This window comes from Somniosus microcephalus, unplaced genomic scaffold (genome assembly GCF_052327205.1).
Source record: "Somniosus microcephalus isolate GS21.2 unplaced genomic scaffold, FLI_Smic_1.0 unresolved_chr3, whole genome shotgun sequence".
Classification (NCBI taxonomy): Eukaryota; Metazoa; Chordata; class Chondrichthyes; order Squaliformes; family Somniosidae; genus Somniosus; species Somniosus microcephalus.
In genome coordinates this window covers 65352735-65375774 of record NW_028225181.1, presented here as the reverse complement: position 1 = coordinate 65375774, position 23040 = coordinate 65352735, and the positions used below count along the sequence as shown (strand labels likewise).

Here is a 23040-nt window from a genome sequence, read left to right as displayed (position 1 = left end):
TGTGGACCAGTGGAAATTCTGCGAATCGGATCTGCCTGTATGTAGCAACTGAAGGAAAAGGTGACACAAAACCGGCATGCCTGCCCGGTTTACTGCTGTTGGTGAAGCGACGAAATTTAGAAATGTCGCAATATCTGGCAGCGGTGGGATTCGAACCCACGCCCCCGAAGAGACTGGAGCCTAAATCCAGCGCCTTAGACCGCTCGGCCACGCTACCACATCCAGCCGTTACGCAATCTGAAACTAGTACCTGGTGATTGAAATGTGGCATGGTCTTGTCAATACCAGGGGAAACAAAAGGAAATTAAATTCGTGGACGGCAAACTCACTTCTGATGCAACCCAGTAGATCAGAAGAAGCTACGTGTTCACAGGGCAACTCTAATAAATAGACGTTTGCTGGAACACAACCATTGTAAATTTCATTCATAATTTATCCCTGTTGTGTATTGCAAGCAGGAAGTTGGTGTAAGTAAAGTGTGATAAAAATGAGTGCGTTTGATTGTTGCTAGCAATGGAGGATTTTATTGCTGGTGTAAATAAGAATGCGACTAGCAGAGGATGGTTTCGATCCATCGACCTCTGGGTTATGGGCCCAGCACGCTTCCGCTGCGCCACTCTGCTTTCGGCTGGTGGGGGATCCCGGCTGGTGCTTAGGTTCCGATGCCTCACAGGCCTGTGTGTTAGCGAGACGAATGTCAGCATCCAGGCTGTGTTGAAAACTATAGCATGGCCCTCAAACCACCCAGAGACCCGGACCCCGCAGCACCCGTGTTTGCAGGCTTACCTGGCTGCACAATGTCACAAGGACACTCAGTATTACACCACCGACAATGGGACGGACACAAAAGGACACAGAAAAAACCGGAGAGGATACATAGATACATAGATACATAGAAGATAGGAGCAGGAGTAGGCCATTCGGCCCTTCGTGCCTGCTCCGCCATTCGATGAGATCATGGCTGATCCTTTAATTCAGTATCCCGTCCCCGCCTTCTCTCCGTAACCCTTAACCCCTTTTGCCCGTAGAAATATATCTAATTCCCTCTTAAATATATTTAATGAGCTGGCGTACACTGCCCTCTGTGGCAATGAGTTCCACAGGTTCACCACTCTCTGAGTGAAGAAATTCCCCCTCATCTCTGTCCTAAATGGTTTAGCCCTTATCCTTAAATTATGTCCTCTAGTTCTGTTCTCACCCGCCAAGGGAAACATTCCTTCTGCATCCAGTCTGTCTAGACCTGTCAGAATTTTATACACTTCTATGAGGTCCCCTCTCAATCTTCTAAACTCCAGTGTGTACATCCCTAAACTACATAGTCTCTCCTCATAGGTCATTCCCGCCATTCCTGGTATCAGCCTGGTGAATCGCCGCTGCACCCCCTCCATGGCAAGAACATCCTTCCTCAGATGAGGCGACCAAAACTGTACACAGTACTCGAGGTGTGGTCTCACCAGTGCCCTGTACAGCTGCAGCAAGGTATCCCTGTTCCTGTATTCTAACCCTTTTGCTATGAAGGCCAGCATACCGTTTGCCTTCTTGACCGCCTGTTGCACCTGCATGCTCGCCTTCAGTGACTGGTGTACAAGAACACCCAGGTCTCTCTGTACTTCCCCCTCTCCCAATCTATTGCCATTTAAATAATAATTTGCCCTCCCGTTTCTGCACCCAAGGTGGATAACTTCGCACTTGTCCACATTATAGTGCATCTGCCATTTATCCGCCCAATCGCCCAGTCTGTCCAAATCGCTCTGGAGCTTCCTGGTCTCTTCCTCTGAGCCCACCCCCCCTCCTAGTTTAGTGTCGTCTGCAAATTTGGAAATGCTGCATCCGACTCCCTGATCCAGGTCATTAATGTAAATTGTGAACAGCTGGGGGCCCAGGACAGATCCCTGTGGTACCCCACTTGTTACTGCCTGCCATTCAGAAAATGAGCCGTTTATTCCAACTCTCTGTTTTCTATCTGACAGCCAGTTCCCTATCCACGCCAAAACTTTCCCCTTTATCCCATGAGCCTCAATTTTCCATGCTAATCTTTTATGTGGGACCTTATCGAAGGCCTTTTGGAAGTCCAGGTACACCACATCTACTGGCTCTCCCCCATCTATTCTACCAGTTACTCCCTCAAAAAATTCCAATAGATTAGTCAAGCACGATTTACCCTTTGTAAATCCATGTTGACTCTGTCCTATCCTGTCCCCATTTGCTAAGTGCTCCGCTATTTCATCCTTAATGATGGACTCCAGCATTTTGCCCACAACTGATGTAAGGCTTACAGGTCTGTAATTACCTGCTTTTTCCCTACCCCCCTTTTTGAATAGTGGGGAACGTTAGCTACCCTCCAATCCATCGGCACTGTTCCCGAGTCTAATGAATTCTGAAAAATCATCCTTAGTGCATCCGCTATCTCTAGGGCCACCTCCTTCAGTACCCTAGGATGCATGTTATCAGGCCCTGGGGATTTGTCCACCTTCAATCCCTTTAGCTTCCTTAACACCATATCCTTAGAGATATTGATTTGCGTCAGTTCCTCCTTTGCCAATGTCCCTATTTTTCCCGATATCCCAGGGAGGTTTTTTGTGTCTTCCTTCGTAAAGACTGACCCAAAGTATGCATTTAGTTGATCTGCCATTTCCTTATTTCCCATTATATATTCCCCCGTATCTGACTGCAATGGACCAACTTTGGTTTTCACCAGTCTTTTCCTTTTGATATATTTATAAAAGCTTTTGGAGTTAGTTTTTATATTTTCCGCCAGCTTGTTTTCGTAAGCTATTTTGCCCCTCTTGATCATGCCCTTTGCCCTCCTTTGCTCTATCTTAAACTGTTCCCAATCTTCCGCTCTGGCGCTTTTTTTGGCTATTTTATACGCCCTATCTTTGGATTTTATGCTGTCTCTAATTTCCCCTGTTATCCACGGTTGAGTCACCTTTTTAGATTTCCTTTTATGCCAGATTGGTATAAACAATTTTTGCAATTTTGTCATTCTATCTTTAAATGTTTGCCATTGTTTATCTACCTCCAGTCCTCCCAGGAACGTTGTCCAATCAGACCTACTCAGTTCCCGTCTCATGGCATCATAATTCCCCTTGTTTAAATTCAGGACCTTAGTCTCTGAGTCAATTTCTTCGCTCTCCATTTCGAGTGAGAAATCGATCATGTTATGATCGCTCTGACCCAAGGGTCCCCGTACAACAAGATTACTGATTAGTCCCTTCTCATTGCACAGTACCCAGTCCAATATAGCCTGTTCCCGAGTTGGTTCCTCGACATATTGATCCAGATAACCATCCCTTAAACACTCAAGGAATTCCTCCTCCTCATTATTTTTACTGATTAGGCTAGTCCAATCTATATGTAAGTTAAAGTCACCTATGATGACAGCTGTGCTCTTATTGCACGCTTCTCTAATTTCCCTCGTGATGCCCTCCCTAACCTCTATTTTACTATTTGGAGGCCTATATACCACTCCTATTAATGTTTTTCGCCCCTCGCTATTTCTTAGCTCCACCCATACAGATTCTGTATTAACTGAGTTAATATCCTTCTTTTCAATTGCATTTGTCCCCTCTTTTACTAGCAATGCTACCCCTCCTCCCTTTCTTTTTTGTCGATCCTTCCTAAATACTGAATACCCCTGTATGTTAAGCTCCCAGCCCTGCTCACCCTGCAACCATGTTTCCGTAATCCCAATTAGATCATAATTATTAACCTCTATTTCCACAGCTAATTCATCTACCTTGTTCCTGATGCTTCTCGCATTAAGGTATAAAACCCTCAGGCTTTTTTTATGCTCACATTTTTTATGAATTAGTTTGGCCCTTTGTTTTTTGTTCCTCACCCTTTTACCATTTATTTCTGTCTGCCTTTCACTTTCCTCTATTTCACTACATAGGTTTCTAGCCCCCAGATCTTTCTGGCCATACAAAGGGAGGGACAGAGAAAGACACTGCGGAAACCAAAGAGAGAGAGAGAGAGACAGAGAGACCGAATAACACGAAGCAGAGACAGAGACTGAGGGAAAACCGAGACTGCGAGAGAAACAGAGAGGGAGGTAGACAGACAGGGAAACGGAGACTGAGATGAAGAGAGAGACATGCATGAAGGTGCGTTCTGCTGTGTAAACAAATTCCCTGTAGTGTAAAAATGTTCCCTGTTATATAAAATTGTTCCCTCTTGTGTAAAGATGGTCGCTGTTGTGTACAGATTCTCCCTGTTTTTTTAGAGGTTTTGTGTGCTTTGTAAAGATGTCCGCTATTGAGTAATGTGTTTGCTGTTGTGTAAAGGTACACCGTGTTGTGTAACGGTGTTCCGTTTTGTGTGGAGGTATTCCCTGTAGTGTAAAGGCCAAGAGCATCATCTGGTGCTGGCGACGCGGCGCTGCAGGAATGCGTTGAGAGAAAGGGGAAGGCCAAGGCTGCTGCAACTTTGCAGCATTTGCAGCTTCTGTTGGTGCGAATAAAGTGTTTTGAAAGTTGTGTTGCAGGTTCTTGTGTTTATTGCAAGAAGGAAGTTGCTGTAAGTAAAGCATAAAGTGTGATAAAAAACCTGACGCATTGAGCCTGAAATTTTGCATAATTCTAAGAGGAGAGAACAATAGGAATAATGTGCCCTCCTAATCACATCTTCCTCAGACTAATGCTATGAAAAACACATCTGACTCTCATCCTGAAGTCAGGGTCCAGATCCCCTCCCCCACACTTTTCTTTTGCAGAATGCATCTTCTCTTAACCATGTCTTAATGTAACTTTCGCTGTCTGGATAGGTTAGAATGAAAAAAAGATACTCGTGTTAAATTAATCGGATTGCAGCACACGAGTGATTGGGAGGTGCTGTTCAACCGGCAAGTTTGGAAGGGCGAACGGGGAAACGACGGAGAGATGGTGGGTGCGAGAGTGACAGCAATGGGGGAGCACGGTCGATAGATTGCAAGAAATGGAAGAAAGAAAAATGTAAAAGTGGTGCATATCTGAATAAGTGAGAGGCAGCAGGTGTGCAGACGAGTGAGTGAACGGTGTTTGTACTGTTCGGTGCGGGGTTCAGGCCAATTGTGGACCAGTGGAAATTCTGCGAATCGGATCTGCCTGCATGTAGCAACTGAAGGAAAAGGTGACACAAAACCGGCATGCCTGCCCGGTTTACTGCTGTTGGTGAAGCGACGAAATTTAGAAATGTCGCAATATCTGGCAGCGGTGGGATTCGAACCCACGCCCCCGAAGAGACTGGAGCCTAAATCCAGCGCCTTAGACCGCTCGGCCACGCTACCACATCCAGCCGTTACGCAATCTGAAACTAGTACCTGGTGATTGAAATGTGGCATGGTCTTGTCAATACCAGGGGAAACAAAAGGAAATTAAATTCGTGGACGGCAAACTCACTTCTGATGCAACCCAGTAGATCAGAAGAAGCTACGTGTTCACAGGGCAACTCTAATAAATAGACGTTTGCTGGAACACAACCATTGTAAATTTCATTCATAATTTATCCCTGTTGTGTATTGCAAGCAGGAAGTTGGTGTAAGTAAAGTGTGATAAAAATAAGTGCGTTTGATTGTTGCTAGCAATGGAGGATTTTATTGCTGGTGTAAATAAGAATGCGACTAGCAGAGGATGGTTTCGATCCATCGACCTCTGGGTTATGGGCCCAGCACGCTTCCGCTGCGCCACTCTGCTTTCGGCTGGTGGGGGATCCCGGCTGGTGCTTAGGTTCCGATGCCTCACAGGCCTGTGTGTTAGCGAGACGAATGTCAGCATCCAGGCTGTGTTGAAAACTATAGCATGGCCCTCAAACCACCCAGAGACCCGGACCCCGCAGCACCCGTGTTTGCAGGCTTACCTGGCTGCACAATGTCACAAGGACACTCAGTATTACACCACCGACAATGGGACGGACACAAAAGGACACAGAAAAAACCGGAGAGGATACATAGATACATAGATACATAGAAGATAGGAGCAGGAGTAGGCCATTCGGCCCTTCGTGCCTGCTCCGCCATTCGATGAGATCATGGCTGATCCTTTAATTCAGTATCCCGTCCCCGCCTTCTCTCCGTAACCCTTAACCCCTTTTGCCCGTAGAAATATATCTAATTCCCTCTTAAATATATTTAATGAGCTGGCGTACACTGCCCTCTGTGGCAATGAGTTCCACAGGTTCACCACTCTCTGAGTGAAGAAATTCCCCCTCATCTCTGTCCTAAATGGTTTAGCCCTTATCCTTAAATTATGTCCTCTAGTTCTGTTCTCACCCGCCAAGGGAAACATTCCTTCTGCATCCAGTCTGTCTAGACCTGTCAGAATTTTATACACTTCTATGAGGTCCCCTCTCAATCTTCTAAACTCCAGTGTGTACATCCCTAAACTACATAGTCTCTCCTCATAGGTCATTCCCGCCATTCCTGGTATCAGCCTGGTGAATCGCCGCTGCACCCCCTCCATGGCAAGAACATCCTTCCTCAGATGAGGCGACCAAAACTGTACACAGTACTCGAGGTGTGGTCTCACCAGTGCCCTGTACAGCTGCAGCAAGGTATCCCTGTTCCTGTATTCTAACCCTTTTGCTATGAAGGCCAGCATACCGTTTGCCTTCTTGACCGCCTGTTGCACCTGCATGCTCGCCTTCAGTGACTGGTGTACAAGAACACCCAGGTCTCTCTGTACTTCCCCCTCTCCCAATCTATTGCCATTTAAATAATAATTTGCCCTCCCGTTCCTGCACCCAAGGTGGATAACTTCGCACTTGTCCACATTATAGTGCATCTGCCATTTATCCGCCCAATCGCCCAGTCTGTCCAAATCGCTCTGGAGCTTCCTGGTCTCTTCCTCTGAGCCCACCCCCCCTCCTAGTTTAGTGTCGTCTGCAAATTTGGAAATGCTGCATCCGACTCCCTGATCCAGGTCATTAATGTAAATTGTGAACAGCTGGGGGCCCAGGACAGATCCCTGTGGTACCCCACTTGTTACTGCCTGCCATTCAGAAAATGAGCCGTTTATTCCAACTCTCTGTTTTCTATCTGACAGCCAGTTCCCTATCCACGCCAAAACTTTCCCCTTTATCCCATGAGCCTCAATTTTCCATGCTAATCTTTTATGTGGGACCTTATCGAAGGCCTTTTGGAAGTCCAGGTACACCACATCTACTGGCTCTCCCCCATCTATTCTACCAGTTACTCCCTCAAAAAATTCCAATAGATTAGTCAAGCACGATTTACCCTTTGTAAATCCATGTTGACTCTGTCCTATCCTGTCCCCATTTGCTAAGTGCTCCGCTATTTCATCCTTAATGATGGACTCCAGCATTTTGCCCACAACTGATGTAAGGCTTACAGGTCTGTAATTACCTGCTTTTTCCCTACCCCACTTTTTGAATAGTGGGGTAACGTTAGCTACCCTCCAATCCATCGGCACTGTTCCCGAGTCTAATGAATTCTGAAAAATCATCCTTAGTGCATCCGCTATCTCTAGGGCCACCTCCTTCAGTACCCTAGGATGCATGTTATCAGGCCCTGGGGATTTGTCCACCTTCAATCCCTTTAGCTTCCTTAACACCATATCCTTAGAGATATTGATTTGCGTCAGTTCCTCCTTTGCCAATGTCCCTATTTTTCCCGATATCCCAGGGAGGTTTTTTGTGTCTTCCTTCGTAAAGACTGACCCAAAGTATGCATTTAGTTGATCTGCCATTTCCTTATTTCCCATTATATATTCCCCCGTATCTGACTGCAATGGACCAACTTTGGTTTTCACCAGTCTTTTCCTTTTGATATATTTATAAAAGCTTTTGGAGTTAGTTTTTATATTTTCCGCCAGCTTGTTTTCGTAAGCTATTTTGCCCCTCTTGATCATGCCCTTTGCCCTCCTTTGCTCTATCTTAAACTGTTCCCAATCTTCCGCTCTGGCGCTTTTTTTGGCTATTTTATACGCCCTATCTTTGGATTTTATGCTGTCTCTAATTTCCCCTGTTATCCACGGTTGAGTCACCTTTTTAGATTTCCTTTTATGCCAGATTGGTATAAACAATTTTTGCAATTTTGTCATTCTATCTTTAAATGTTTGCCATTGTTTATCTACCTCCAGTCCTCCCAGGAACGTTGTCCAATCAGACCTACTCAGTTCCCGTCTCATGGCATCATAATTCCCCTTGTTTAAATTCAGGACCTTAGTCTCTGAGTCAATTTCTTCGCTCTCCATTTCGAGTGAGAAATCGATCATGTTATGATCGCTCTGACCCAAGGGTCCCCGTACAACAAGATTACTGATTAGTCCCTTCTCATTGCACAGTACCCAGTCCAATATAGCCTGTTCCCGAGTTGGTTCCTCGACATATTGATCCAGATAACCATCCCTTAAACACTCAAGGAATTCCTCCTCCTCATTATTTTTACTGATTAGGCTAGTCCAATCTATATGTAAGTTAAAGTCACCTATGATGACAGCTGTGCTCTTATTGCACGCTTCTCTAATTTCCCTCGTGATGCCCTCCCTAACCTCTATTTTACTATTTGGAGGCCTATATACCACTCCTATTAATGTTTTTCGCCCCTCGCTATTTCTTAGCTCCACCCATATAGATTCTGTATTAACTGAGTTAATATCCTTCTTTTCAATTGCATTTGTCCCCTCTTTTACTAGCAATGCTACCCCTCCTCCCTTTCTTTTTTGTCGATCCTTCCTAAATACTGAATACCCCTGTATGTTAAGCTCCCAGCCCTGCTCACCCTGCAACCATGTTTCCGTAATCCCAATTAGATCATAATTATTAACCTCTATTTCCACAGCTAATTCATCTACCTTGTTCCTGATGCTTCTCGCATTAAGGTATAAAACCCTCAGGCTTTTTTTATGCTCACATTTTTTATGAATTAGTTTGGCCCTTTGTTTTTTGTTCCTCACCCTTTTACCATTTATTTCTGTCTGCCTTTCACTTTCCTCTATTTCACTACATAGGTTTCTAGCCCCCAGATCTTTCTGGCCATACAAAGGGAGGGACAGAGAAAGACACTGCGGAAACCAAAGAGAGAGAGAGAGAGACAGAGAGACCGAATAACACGAAGCAGAGACAGAGACTGAGGGAAAACCGAGACTGCGAGAGAAACAGAGAGGGAGGTAGACAGACAGGGAAACGGAGACTGAGATGAAGAGAGAGACATGCATGAAGGTGCGTTCTGCTGTGTAAACAAATTCCCTGTAGTGTAAAAATGTTCCCTGTTATATAAAATTGTTCCCTCTTGTGTAAAGATGGTCGCTGTTGTGTACAGATTCTCCCTGTTTTTTTAGAGGTTTTGTGTGCTTTGTAAAGATGTCCGCTATTGAGTAATGTGTTTCCTGTTGTGTAAAGGTACTCCGTGTTGTGTAACGGTGTTCCGTTTTGTGTGGAGGTATTCCCTGTAGTGTAAAGGCCAAGAGCATCATCTGGTGCTGGCGACGCGGCGCTGCAGGAATGCGTTGAGAGAAAGGGGAAGGCCAAGGCTGCTGCAACTTTGCAGCATTTGCAGCTTCTGTTGGTGCGAATAAAGTGTTTTGAAAGTTGTGTTGCAGGTTCTTGTGTTTATTGCAAGAAGGAAGTTGCTGTAAGTAAAGCATAAAGTGTGATAAAAAACCTGACGCATTGAGCCTGAAATTTTGCATAATTCTAAGAGGAGAGAACAATAGGAATAATGTGCCCTCCTAAATCACATCTTCCTCAGACTAATGCTATGAAAAACACATCTGACTCTCATCCTGAAGTCAGAGTCCAGATCCCCTCCCCCACACTTTTCTTTTGCAGAATGCATCTTCTCTTAACCATGTCTTAATGTAACTTTCGCTGTCTGGATAGGTTAGAATGAAAAAAAGATACTCGTGTTAAATTAATCGGATTGCAGCACACGAGTGATTGGGAGGTGCTGTTCAACCGGCAAGTTTGGAAGGGCGAACGGGGAAACGACGGAGAGATGGTGGGTGCGAGAGTGACAGCAATGGGGGAGCACGGTCGATAGATTGCAAGAAATGGAAGAAAGATAAATGTAAAAGTGGTGCATATCTGAATAAGTGAGAGGCAGCAGGTGTGCAGACGAGTGAGTGAACGGTGTTTGTACTGTTCGGTGCGGGGTTCAGGCCAATTGTGGACCAGTGGAAATTCTGCGAATCGGATCTGCCTGCATGTAGCAACTGAAGGAAAAGGTGACACAAAACCAGCATGCCTGCCCGGTTTACTGCTGTTGGTGAAGCGACGAAATTTAGAAATGTCGCAATATCTGGCAGCGGTGGGATTCGAACCCACGCCCCCGAAGAGACTGGAGCCTAAATCCAGCGCCTTAGACCGCTCGGCCACGCTACCACATCCAGCCGTTACGCAATCTGAAACTAGTACCTGGTGATTGAAATGTGGCATGGTCTTGTCAATACCAGGGGAAACAAAAGGAAATTAAATTCGTGGACGGCAAACTCACTTCTGATGCAACCCAGTAGATCAGAAGAAGCTACGTGTTCACAGGGCAACTCTAATAAATAGACGTTTGCTGGAACACAACCATTGTAAATTTCATTCATAATTTATCCCTGTTGTGTATTGCAAGCAGGAAGTTGGTGTAAGTAAAGTGTGATAAAAATAAGTGCGTTTGATTGTTGCTAGCAATGGAGGATTTTATTGCTGGTGTAAATAAGAATGCGACTAGCAGAGGATGGTTTCGATCCATCGACCTCTGGGCTTTGGGCCCAGCACGCTTCCGCTGCGCCACTCTGCTTTCGGCTGGTGGGGGATCCCGGCTGGTGCTTAGGTTCCGATGCCTCACAGGCCTGTGTGTTAGCGAGACGAATGTCAGCATCCAGGCTTTGTTGAAAACTATAGCATGGCCCTCAAACCACCCAGAGACCCGGACCCCGCAGCACCCGTGTTTGCAGGCTCACTTGGCTGCACAATGTCACAAGGACACTCAGTATTACACCACCGACAATGGGACGGACACAAAAGGACACAGAAAAAACCGGAGAGGGTCTTTCTGGCCATACAAAGGGAGGGACAGAGAAAGACACTGCGGAAACCAAAGAGAGAGAGAGAGAGACAGACAGACAGACCGAATAACACGAAGCAGAGACAGAGACTGAGGGAAAACCGAGACTGCGAGAGAAACAGAGAGGGAGGTAGACAGACAGGGAAACGGAGACTGAGATGAAGAGAGAGACATGCATGAAGGTGCGTTCTGCTGTGTAAACAAATTCCCTGTAGTGTAAAAATGTTCCCTGTTATATAAAATTGTTCCCTCTTGTGTAAAGATGGTCGCTGTTGTGTACAGATTCTCCCTGTTTTTTTAGAGGTTTTGTGTGCTTTGTAAAGATGTCCGCTATTGAGTAATGTGTTTCCTGTTGTGTAAAGGTACTCCGTGTTGTGTAACGGTGTTCCGTTTTGTGTGGAGGTATTCCCTGTAGTGTAAAGGCCAAGAGCATCATCTGGTGCTGGCGACGCGGCGCTGCAGGAATGCGTTGAGAGAAAGGGGAAGGCCAAGGCTGCTGCAACTTTGCAGCATTTGCAGCTTCTGTTGGTGCGAATAAAGTGTTTTGAAAGATGTGTTGCAGGTTCTTGTGTTTATTGCAAGAAGGAAGTTGCTGTAAGTAAAGCATAAAGTGTGATAAAAAACCTGACGCATTGAGCCTGAAATTTTGCATAATTCTAAGAGGAGAGAACAATAGGAATAATGTGCCCTCCTAAATCACATCTTCCTCAGACTAATGCTATGAAAAACACATCTGACTCTCATCCTGAAGTCAGAGTCCAGATCCCCTCCCCCACACTTTTCTTTTGCAGAATGCATCTTCTCTTAACCATGTCTTAATGTAACTTTCGCTGTCTGGATAGGTTAGAATGAAAAAAAGATACTCGTGTTAAATTAATCGGATTGCAGCACACGAGTGATTGGGAGGTGCTGTTCAACCGGCAAGTTTGGAAGGGCGAACGGGGAAACGACGGAGAGATGGTGGGTGCGAGAGTGACAGCAATGGGGGAGCACGGTCGATAGATTGCAAGAAATGGAAGAAAGATAAATGTAAAAGTGGTGCATATCTGAATAAGTGAGAGGCAGCAGGTGTGCAGACGAGTGAGTGAACGGTGTTTGTACTGTTCGGTGCGGGGTTCAGGCCAATTGTGGACCAGTGGAAATTCTGCGAATCGGATCTGCCTGCATGTAGCAACTGAAGGAAAAGGTGACACAAAACCAGCATGCCTGCCCGGTTTACTGCTGTTGGTGAAGCGACGAAATTTAGAAATGTCGCAATATCTGGCAGCGGTGGGATTCGAACCCACGCCCCCGAAGAGACTGGAGCCTAAATCCAGCGCCTTAGACCGCTCGGCCACGCTACCACATCCAGCCGTTACGCAATCTGAAACTAGTACCTGGTGATTGAAATGTGGCATGGTCTTGTCAATACCAGGGGAAACAAAAGGAAATTAAATTCGTGGACGGCAAACTCACTTCTGATGCAACCCAGTAGATCAGAAGAAGCTACGTGTTCACAGGGCAACTCTAATAAATAGACGTTTGCTGGAACACAACCATTGTAAATTTCATTCATAATTTATCCCTGTTGTGTATTGCAAGCAGGAAGTTGGTGTAAGTAAAGTGTGATAAAAATAAGTGCGTTTGATTGTTGCTAGCAATGGAGGATTTTATTGCTGGTGTAAATAAGAATGCGACTAGCAGAGGATGGTTTCGATCCATCGACCTCTGGGCTTTGGGCCCAGCACGCTTCCGCTGCGCCACTCTGCTTTCGGCTGGTGGTGGATCCCGGCTGGTGCTTAGGTTCCGATGCCTCACAGGCCTGTGTGTTAGCGAGACGAATGTCAGCATCCAGGCTTTGTTGAAAACTATAGCATGGCCCTCAAACCACCCAGAGACCCGGACCCCGCAGCACCCGTGTTTGCAGGCTCACTTGGCTGCACAATGTCACAAGGACACTCAGTATTACACCACCGACAATGGGACGGACACAAAAGGACACAGAAAAAACCGGAGAGGGTCTTTCTGGCCATACAAAGGGAGGGACAGAGAAAGACACTGCGGAAACCAAAGAGAGAGAGAGAGAGACAGACAGACAGACCGAATAACACGAAGCAGAGACAGAGACTGAGGGAAAACCGAGACTGCGAGAGAAACAGAGAGGGAGGTAGACAGACAGGGAAACGGAGACTGAGATGAAGAGAGAGACATGCATGAAGGTGCGTTCTGCTGTGTAAACAAATTCCCTGTAGTGTAAAAATGTTCCCTGTTATATAAAATTGTTCCCTCTTGTGTAAAGATGGTCGCTGTTGTGTACAGATTCTCCCTGTTTTTTTAGAGGTTTTGTGTGCTTTGTAAAGATGTCCGCTATTGAGTAATGTGTTTCCTGTTGTGTAAAGGTACTCCGTGTTGTGTAACGGTGTTCCGTTTTGTGTGGAGGTATTCCCTGTAGTGTAAAGGCCAAGAGCATCATCTGGTGCTGGCGACGCGGCGCTGCAGGAATGCGTTGAGAGAAAGGGGAAGGCCAAGGCTGCTGCAACTTTGCAGCATTTGCAGCTTCTGTTGGTGCGAATAAAGTGTTTTGAAAGTTGTGTTGCAGGTTCTTGTGTTTATTGCAAGAAGGAAGTTGCTGTAAGTAAAGCATAAAGTGTGATAAAAAACCTGACGCATTGAGCCTGAAATTTTGCATAATTCTAAGAGGAGAGAACAATAGGAATAATGTGCCCTCCTAAATCACATCTTCCTCAGACTAATGCTATGAAAAACACATCTGACTCTCATCCTGAAGTCAGAGTCCAGATCCCCTCCCCCACACTTTTCTTTTGCAGAATGCATCTTCTCTTAACCATGTCTTAATGTAACTTTCGCTGTCTGGATAGGTTAGAATGAAAAAAAGATACTCGTGTTAAATTAATCGGATTGCAGCACACGAGTGATTGGGAGGTGCTGTTCAACCGGCAAGTTTGGAAGGGCGAACGGGGAAACGACGGAGAGATGGTGGGTGCGAGAGTGACAGCAATGGGGGAGCACGGTCGATAGATTGCAAGAAATGGAAGAAAGATAAATGTAAAAGTGGTGCATATCTGAATAAGTGAGAGGCAGCAGGTGTGCAGACGAGTGAGTGAACGGTGTTTGTACTGTTCGGTGCGGGGTTCAGGCCAATTGTGGACCAGTGGAAATTCTGCGAATCGGATCTGCCTGCATGTAGCAACTGAAGGAAAAGGTGACACAAAACCAGCATGCCTGCCCGGTTTACTGCTGTTGGTGAAGCGACGAAATTTAGAAATGTCGCAATATCTGGCAGCGGTGGGATTCGAACCCACGCCCCCGAAGAGACTGGAGCCTAAATCCAGCGCCTTAGACCGCTCGGCCACGCTACCACATCCAGCCGTTACGCAATCTGAAACTAGTACCTGGTGATTGAAATGTGGCATGGTCTTGTCAATACCAGGGGAAACAAAAGGAAATTAAATTCGTGGACGGCAAACTCACTTCTGATGCAACCCAGTAGATCAGAAGAAGCTACGTGTTCACAGGGCAACTCTAATAAATAGACGTTTGCTGGAACACAACCATTGTAAATTTCATTCATAATTTATCCCTGTTGTGTATTGCAAGCAGGAAGTTGGTGTAAGTAAAGTGTGATAAAAATAAGTGCGTTTGATTGTTGCTAGCAATGGAGGATTTTATTGCTGGTGTAAATAAGAATGCGACTAGCAGAGGATGGTTTCGATCCATCGACCTCTGGGTTTTGGGCCCAGCACGCTTCCGCTGCGCCACTCTGCTTTCGGCTGGTGGGGGATCCCGGCTGGTGCTTAGGTTCCGATGCCTCACAGGCCTGTGTGTTAGCGAGACGAATGTCAGCATCCAGGCTTTGTTGAAAACTATAGCATGGCCCTCAAACCACCCAGAGACCCGGACCCCGCAGCACCCGTGTTTGCAGGCTCACTTGGCTGCACAATGTCACAAGGACACTCAGTATTACACCACCGACAATGGGACGGACACAAAAGGACACAGAAAAAACCGGAGAGGGTCTTTCTGGCCATACAAAGGGAGGGACAGAGAAAGACACTGCGGAAACCAAAGAGAGAGAGAGAGAGACAGACAGACAGACCGAATAACACGAAGCAGAGACAGAGACTGAGGGAAAACCGAGACTGCGAGAGAAACAGAGAGGGAGGTAGACAGACAGGGAAACGGAGACTGAGATGAAGAGAGAGACATGCATGAAGGTGCGTTCTGCTGTGTAAACAAATTCCCTGTAGTGTAAAAATGTTCCCTGTTATATAAAATTGTTCCCTCTTGTGTAAAGATGGTCGCTGTTGTGTACAGATTCTCCCTGTTTTTTTAGAGGTTTTGTGTGCTTTGTAAAGATGTCCGCTATTGAGTAATGTGTTTCCTGTTGTGTAAAGGTACTCCGTGTTGTGTAACGGTGTTCCGTTTTGTGTGGAGGTATTCCCTGTAGTGTAAAGGCCAAGAGCATCATCTGGTGCTGGCGACGCGGCGCTGCAGGAATGCGTTGAGAGAAAGGGGAAGGCCAAGGCTGCTGCAACTTTGCAGCATTTGCAGCTTCTGTTGGTGCGAATAAAGTGTTTTGAAAGTTGTGTTGCAGGTTCTTGTGTTTATTGCAAGAAGGAAGTTGCTGTAAGTAAAGCATAAAGTGTGATAAAAAACCTGACGCATTGAGCCTGAAATTTTGCATAATTCTAAGAGGAGAGAACAATAGGAATAATGTGCCCTCCTAATCACATCTTCCTCAGACTAATGCTATGAAAAACACATCTGACTCTCATCCTGAAGTCAGGGTCCAGATCCCCTCCCCCACACTTTTCTTTTGCAGAATGCATCTTCTCTTAACCATGTCTTAATGTAACTTTCGCTGTCTGGATAGGTTAGAATGAAAAAAAGATACTCGTGTTAAATTAATCGGATTGCAGCACACGAGTGATTGGGAGGTGCTGTTCAACCGGCAAGTTTGGAAGGGCGAACGGGGAAACGACGGAGAGATGGTGGGTGCGAGAGTGACAGCAATGGGGGAGCACGGTCGATAGATTGCAAGAAATGGAAGAAAGAAAAATGTAAAAGTGGTGCATATCTGAATAAGTGAGAGGCAGCAGGTGTGCAGACGAGTGAGTGAACGGTGTTTGTACTGTTCGGTGCGGGGTTCAGGCCAATTGTGGACCAGTGGAAATTCTGCGAATCGGATCTGCCTGCATGTAGCAACTGAAGGAAAAGGTGACACAAAACCGGCATGCCTGCCCGGTTTACTGCTGTTGGTGAAGCGACGAAATTTAGAAATGTCGCAATATCTGGCAGCGGTGGGATTCGAACCCACGCCCCCGAAGAGACTGGAGCCTAAATCCAGCGCCTTAGACCGCTCGGCCACGCTACCACATCCAGCCGTTACGCAATCTGAAACTAGTACCTGGTGATTGAAATGTGGCATGGTCTTGTCAATACCAGGGGAAACAAAAGGAAATTAAATTCGTGGACGGCAAACTCACTTCTGATGCAACCCAGTAGATCAGAAGAAGCTACGTGTTCACAGGGCAACTCTAATAAATAGACGTTTGCTGGAATACAACCATTGTAAATTTCATTCATAATTTATCCCTGTTGTGTATTGCAAGCAGGAAGTTGGTGCAAGTAAAGTGTGATAAAAATAAGTGCGTTTGATTGTTGCTAGCAATGGAGGATTTTATTGCTGGTGTAAATAAGAATTCGACTAGCAGAGAATGGTTTCGATCCACCGACCTCTGGGTTATGGGCCCAGCACGCTTCCGCTGCGCCACTCTGCTTTCAGTTGGTGTGGTATCCCGGCTGGTGCTTAGGTTCCGATGCCTCACAGGCCTGTGTGTTTGCGAGACGAATGTCAGCATCCAGGCTGTGTTGAAAACTATTGCATGGCCCTCAAACCATCCAGAGACCCGGACCCCGCAGCACCCGTGTTTGCAGGCTCACTTGGCTGCACAATGTCACAAGGACACTCAGTATTACACCACCGACAATGGGACGGACACAAAAGGACACAGAAAAAACCGGCAAGGGTCTTTCTGGCCATACAAAGGGAGGGACAGAGAAAGACACTGCGGAAACCAAAGAGAGAGAGACAGACAGACAGACAGGCCGAATAACACGAAGCAGAGACAGAGACTGAGGGAAAACCGAGACTGCGAGAGAAACAGAGAGGGAGGTAGACAGACAGGGAAACGGAGACTGAGATGAAGAGAGAGACATGCATGAAGGTGCGTTCTGCTGTGTAAACAAATTCCCTGTAGTGTAAAAATGTTCCCTGTTATATAAAATTGTTCCCTCTTGTGTAAAGATGGTCGCTGTTGTGTACAGATTCTCCCTGTTTTTTTAGAGGTTTTGTGTGCTTTGTAAAGATGTCCGCTATTGAGTAATGTGTTTGCTGTTGTGTAAAGGTACTCCGTGTTGTGTAACGGTGTTCCGTTTTGTGTGGAGGTATTCCCTGTAGTGTAAAGGCCAAGAGCATCATCTGGTGCTGGCGACGCGGCGCTGCAGGAATGCGTTGAGAGAAAGGGGAAGGCCAAGGCTGCTGCAACTTTGCAGCATTTGCAGCTTCTGTTGGTGCGAATAAAGTGTTTTGAAAGTTGTGTTGCAGGTTCTTGTGTTTATTGCAAGAAGGAAGTTGCTGTAAGTAAAGCATAAAGTGTGATAAAAAACCTGACGCATTGAGCCTGAAATTTTGCATAATTCTAAGAGGAGAGAACAATAGGAATAATGTGCCCTCCTAAATCACATCTTCCTCAGACTAATGCTATGAAAAACACATCTGACTCTCATCCTGAAGTCAGAGTCCAGATCCCCTCCCCCACACTTTTCTTTTGCAGAATGCATCTTCTCTTAACCATGTCTTAATGTAACTTTCGCTGTCTGGATAGGTTAGAATGAAAAAAAGATACTCGTGTTAAATTAATCGGATTGCAGCACACGAGTGATTGGGAGGTGCTGTTCAACCGGCAAGTTTGGAAGGGCGAACGGGGAAACGACGGAGAGATGGTGGGTGCGAGAGTGACAGCAATGGGGGAGCACGGTCGATAGATTGCAAGAAATGGAAGAAAGATAAATGTAAAAGTGGTGCATATCTGAATAAGTGAGAGGCAGCAGGTGTGCAGACGAGTGAGTGAACGGTGTTTGTACTGTTCGGTGCGGGGTTCAGGCCAATTGTGGACCAGTGGAAATTCTGCGAATCGGATCTGCCTGCATGTAGCAACTGAAGGAAAAGGTGACACAAAACCAGCATGCCTGCCCGGTTTACTGCTGTTGGTGAAGCGACGAAATTTAGAAATGTCGCAATATCTGGCAGCGGTGGGATTCGAACCCACGCCCCCGAAGAGACTGGAGCCTAAATCCAGCGCCTTAGACCGCTCGGCCACGCTACCACATCCAGCCGTTACGCAATCTGAAACTAGTACCTGGTGATTGAAATGTGGCATGGTCTTGTCAATACCAGGGGAAACAAAAGGAAATTAAATTCGTGGACGGCAAACTCACTTCTGATGCAACCCAGTAGATCAGAAGAAGCTACGTGTTCACAGGGCAACTCTAATAAATAGACGTTTGCTGGAACACAACCATTGTAAATTTCATTCATAATTTATCCCTGTTGTGTATTGCAAGCAGGAAGTTGGTGTAAGTAAAGTGTGATAAAAATAAGTGCGTTTGATTGTTGCTAGCAATGGAGGATTTTATTGCTGGTGTAAATAAGAATGCGACTAGCAGAGGATGGTTTCGATCCATCGACCTCTGGGTTTTGGGCCCAGCACGCTTCCGCTGCGCCACTCTGCTTTCGGCTGGTGGGGGATCCCGGCTGGTGCTTAGGTTCCGATGCCTCACAGGCCTGTGTGTTAGCGAGACGAATGTCAGCATCCAGGCTTTGTTGAAAACTATAGCATGGCCCTCAAACCACCCAGAGACCCGGACCCCGCAGCACCCGTGTTTGCAGGCTCACTTGGCTGCACAATGTCACAAGGACACTCAGTATTACACCACCGACAATGGGACGGACACAAAAGGACACAGAAAAAACCGGAGAGGGTCTTTCTGGCCATACAAAGGGAGGGACAGAGAAAGACACTGCGGAAACCAAAGAGAGAGAGAGAGAGACAGACAGACAGACCGAATAACACGAAGCAGAGACAGAGACTGAGGGAAAACCGAGACTGCGAGAGAAACAGAGAGGGAGGTAGACAGACAGGGAAACGGAGACTGAGATGAAGAGAGAGACATGCATGAAGGTGCGTTCTGCTGTGTAAACAAATTCCCTGTAGTGTAAAAATGTTCCCTGTTATATAAAATTGTTCCCTCTTGTGTAAAGATGGTCGCTGTTGTGTACAGATTCTCCCTGTTTTTTTAGAGGTTTTGTGTGCTTTGTAAAGATGTCCGCTATTGAGTAATGTGTTTCCTGTTGTGTAAAGGTACTCCGTGTTGTGTAACGGTGTTCCGTTTTGTGTGGAGGTATTCCCTGTAGTGTAAAGGCCAAGAGCATCATCTGGTGCTGGCGACGCGGCGCTGCAGGAATGCGTTGAGAGAAAGGGGAAGGCCAAGGCTGCTGCAACTTTGCAGCATTTGCAGCTTCTGTTGGTGCGAATAAAGTGTTTTGAAAGTTGTGTTGCAGGTTCTTGTGTTTATTGCAAGAAGGAAGTTGCTGTAAGTAAAGCATAAAGTGTGATAAAAAACCTGACGCATTGAGCCTGAAATTTTGCATAATTCTAAGAGGAGAGAACAATAGGAATAATGTGCCCTCCTAATCACATCTTCCTCAGACTAATGCTATGAAAAACACATCTGACTCTCATCCTGAAGTCAGGGTCCAGATCCCCTCCCCCACACTTTTCTTTTGCAGAATGCATCTTCTCTTAACCATGTCTTAATGTAACTTTCGCTGTCTGGATAGGTTAGAATGAAAAAAAGATACTCGTGTTAAATTAATCGGATTGCAGCACACGAGTGATTGGGAGGTGCTGTTCAACCGGCAAGTTTGGAAGGGCGAACGGGGAAACGACGGAGAGATGGTGGGTGCGAGAGTGACAGCAATGGGGGAGCACGGTCGATAGATTGCAAGAAATGGAAGAAAGAAAAATGTAAAAGTGGTGCATATCTGAATAAGTGAGAGGCAGCAGGTGTGCAGACGAGTGAGTGAACGGTGTTTGTACTGTTCGGTGCGGGGTTCAGGCCAATTGTGGACCAGTGGAAATTCTGCGAATCGGATCTGCCTGCATGTAGCAACTGAAGGAAAAGGTGACACAAAACCAGCATGCCTGCCCGGTTTACTGCTGTTGGTGAAGCGACGAAATTTAGAAATGTCGCAATATCTGGCAGCGGTGGGATTCGAACCCACGCCCCCGAAGAGACTGGAGCCTAAATCCAGCGCCTTAGACCGCTCGGCCACGCTACCACATCCAGCCGTTACGCAATCTGAAACTAGTACCTGGTGATTGAAATGTGGCATGGTCTTGTCAATACCAGGGGAAACAAAAGGAAATTAAATTCGTGGACGGCAAACTCACTTCTGATGCAACCCAGTAGATCAGAAGAAGCTACGTGTTCACAGGGCAACTCTAATAAATAGACGTTTGCTGGAACACAACCATTGTAAATTTCATTCATAATTTATCCCTGTTGTGTATTGCAAGCAGGAAGTTGGTGTAAGTAAAGTGTGATAAAAATAAGTGCGTTTGATTGTTGCTAGCAATGGAGGATTTTATTGCTGGTGTAAATAAGAATGCGACTAGCAGAGGATGGTTTCGATCCATCGACCTCTGGGTTTTGGGCCCAGCACGCTTCCGCTGCGCCACTCTGCTTTCGGCTGGTGGGGGATCCCGGCTGGTGCTTAGGTTCCGATGCCTCACAGGCCTGTGTGTTAGCGAGACGAATGTCAGCATCCAGGCTTTGTTGAAAACTATAGCATGGCCCTCAAACCACCCAGAGACCCGGACCCCGCAGCACCCGTGTTTGCAGGCTCACTTGGCTGCACAATGTCACAAGGACACTCAGTATTACACCACCGACAATGGGACGGACACAAAAGGACACAGAAAAAACCGGAGAGGGTCTTTCTGGCCATACAAAGGGAGGGACAGAGAAAGACACTGCGGAAACCAAAGAGAGAGAGAGAGAGACAGACAGACAGACCGAATAACACGAAGCAGAGACAGAGACTGAGGGAAAACCGAGACTGCGAGAGAAACAGAGAGGGAGGTAGACAGACAGGGAAACGGAGACTGAGATGAAGAGAGAGACATGCATGAAGGTGCGTTCTGCTGTGTAAACAAATTCCCTGTAGTGTAAAAATGTTCCCTGTTATATAAAATTGTTCCCTCTTGTGTAAAGATGGTCGCTGTTGTGTACAGATTCTCCCTGTTTTTTTAGAGGTTTTGTGTGCTTTGTAAAGATGTCCGCTATTGAGTAATGTGTTTCCTGTTGTGTAAAGGTACTCCGTGTTGTGTAACGGTGTTCCGTTTTGTGTGGAGGTATTCCCTGTAGTGTAAAGGCCAAGAGCATCATCTGGTGCTGGCGACGCGGCGCTGCAGGAATGCGTTGAGAGAAAGGGGAAGGCCAAGTTTGCTGCAACTTTGCAGCATTTGCAGCTTCTGTTGGTGCGAATAAAATGTTTTGAAAGTTGTGTTGCAGGTTCTTGTGTTTATTGCAAGAAGGAAGTTGCTGTAAGTAAAGCATAAAGTGTGATAAAAAACCTGACGCATTGAGCCTGAAATTTTGCATAATTCTAAGAGGAGAGAACAATAGGAATAATGTGCCCTCCTAATCACATCTTCCTCAGACTAATGCTATGAAAAACACATCTGACTCTCATCCTGAAGTCAGGGTCCAGATCCCCTCCCCCACACTTTTCTTTTGCAGAATGCATCTTCTCTTAACCATGTCTTAATGTAACTTTCGCTGTCTGGATAGGTTAGAATGAAAAAAAGATACTCGTGTTAAATTAATCGGATTGCAGCACACGAGTGATTGGGAGGTGCTGTTCAACCGGCAAGTTTGGAAGGGCGAACGGGGAAACGACGGAGAGATGGTGGGTGCGAGAGTGACAGCAATGGGGGAGCACGGTCGATAGATTGCAAGAAATGGAAGAAAGAAAAATGTAAAAGTGGTGCATATCTGAATAAGTGAGAGGCAGCAGGTGTGCAGACGAGTGAGTGAACGGTGTTTGTACTGTTCGGTGCGGGGTTCAGGCCAATTGTGGACCAGTGGAAATTCTGCGAATCGGATCTGCCTGCATGTAGCAACTGAAGGAAAAGGTGACACAAAACCGACATGCCTGCCCGGTTTACTGCTGTTGGTGAAGCGACGAAATTTAGAAATGTCGCAATATCTGGCAGCGGTGGGATTCGAACCCACGCCCCCGAAGAGACTGGAGCCTAAATCCAGCGCCTTAGACCGCTCGGCCACGCTACCACATCCAGCCGTTACGCAATCTGAAACTAGTACCTGGTGATTGAAATGTGGCATGGTCTTGTCAATACCAGGGGAAACAAAAGGAAATTAAATTCGTGGACGGCAAACTCACTTCTGATGCAACCCAGTAGATCAGAAGAAGCTACGTGTTCACAGGGCAACTCTAATAAATAGACGTTTGCTGGAATACAACCATTGTAAATTTCATTCATAATTTATCCCTGTTGTGTATTGCAAGCAGGAAGTTGGTGCAAGTAAAGTGTGATAAAAATAAGTGCGTTTGATTGTTGCTAGCAATGGAGGATTTTATTGCTGGTGTAAATAAGAATTCGACTAGCAGAGAATGGTTTCGATCCACCGACCTCTGGGTTATGGGCCCAGCACGCTTCCGCTGCGCCACTCTGCTTTCAGTTGGTGTGGTATCCCGGCTGGTGCTTAGGTTCCGATGCCTCACAGGCCTGTGTGTTTGCGAGACGAATGTCAGCATCCAGGCTGTGTTGAAAACTATTGCATGGCCCTCAAACCATCCAGAGACCCGGACCCCGCAGCACCCGTGTTTGCAGGCTCACTTGGCTGCACAATGTCACAAGGACACTCAGTATTACACCACCGACAATGGGACGGACACAAAA

The 23040-nt window shown here is 46.3% G+C and overlaps 9 non-coding genes across 9 annotated transcripts; all 9 read right to left on the bottom strand.

Moving 5' to 3' along the window:
- Positions 1-135: 135 nt before the first annotated feature.
- Positions 136-217, bottom strand: trnal-uag (transfer RNA leucine (anticodon UAG)). Its single transcript has one exon. It is a non-coding gene; the product is annotated as a tRNA-Leu (tRNA).
- A 4967-nt stretch (positions 218-5184) lies between these two features.
- Positions 5185-5266, bottom strand: trnal-uag (transfer RNA leucine (anticodon UAG)). Its single transcript has one exon. It is a non-coding gene; the product is annotated as a tRNA-Leu (tRNA).
- Positions 5267-10235: 4969 nt separating this feature from the next.
- trnal-uag (transfer RNA leucine (anticodon UAG)) lies at positions 10236-10317 on the bottom strand. The gene has a single exon. It is a non-coding gene; the product is annotated as a tRNA-Leu (tRNA).
- Positions 10318-12251: 1934 nt separating this feature from the next.
- On the bottom strand, positions 12252-12333 carry trnal-uag (transfer RNA leucine (anticodon UAG)). The gene has a single exon. It is a non-coding gene; the product is annotated as a tRNA-Leu (tRNA).
- Positions 12334-14267: 1934 nt separating this feature from the next.
- Positions 14268-14349, bottom strand: trnal-uag (transfer RNA leucine (anticodon UAG)). The gene has a single exon. It is a non-coding gene; the product is annotated as a tRNA-Leu (tRNA).
- A 1933-nt stretch (positions 14350-16282) lies between these two features.
- On the bottom strand, positions 16283-16364 carry trnal-uag (transfer RNA leucine (anticodon UAG)). Its single transcript has one exon. It is a non-coding gene; the product is annotated as a tRNA-Leu (tRNA).
- Positions 16365-18296: 1932 nt separating this feature from the next.
- Positions 18297-18378, bottom strand: trnal-uag (transfer RNA leucine (anticodon UAG)). The gene has a single exon. It is a non-coding gene; the product is annotated as a tRNA-Leu (tRNA).
- A 1933-nt stretch (positions 18379-20311) lies between these two features.
- Positions 20312-20393, bottom strand: trnal-uag (transfer RNA leucine (anticodon UAG)). The gene has a single exon. It is a non-coding gene; the product is annotated as a tRNA-Leu (tRNA).
- A 1933-nt stretch (positions 20394-22326) lies between these two features.
- trnal-uag (transfer RNA leucine (anticodon UAG)) lies at positions 22327-22408 on the bottom strand. The gene has a single exon. It is a non-coding gene; the product is annotated as a tRNA-Leu (tRNA).
- Positions 22409-23040: the final 632 nt, after the last annotated feature.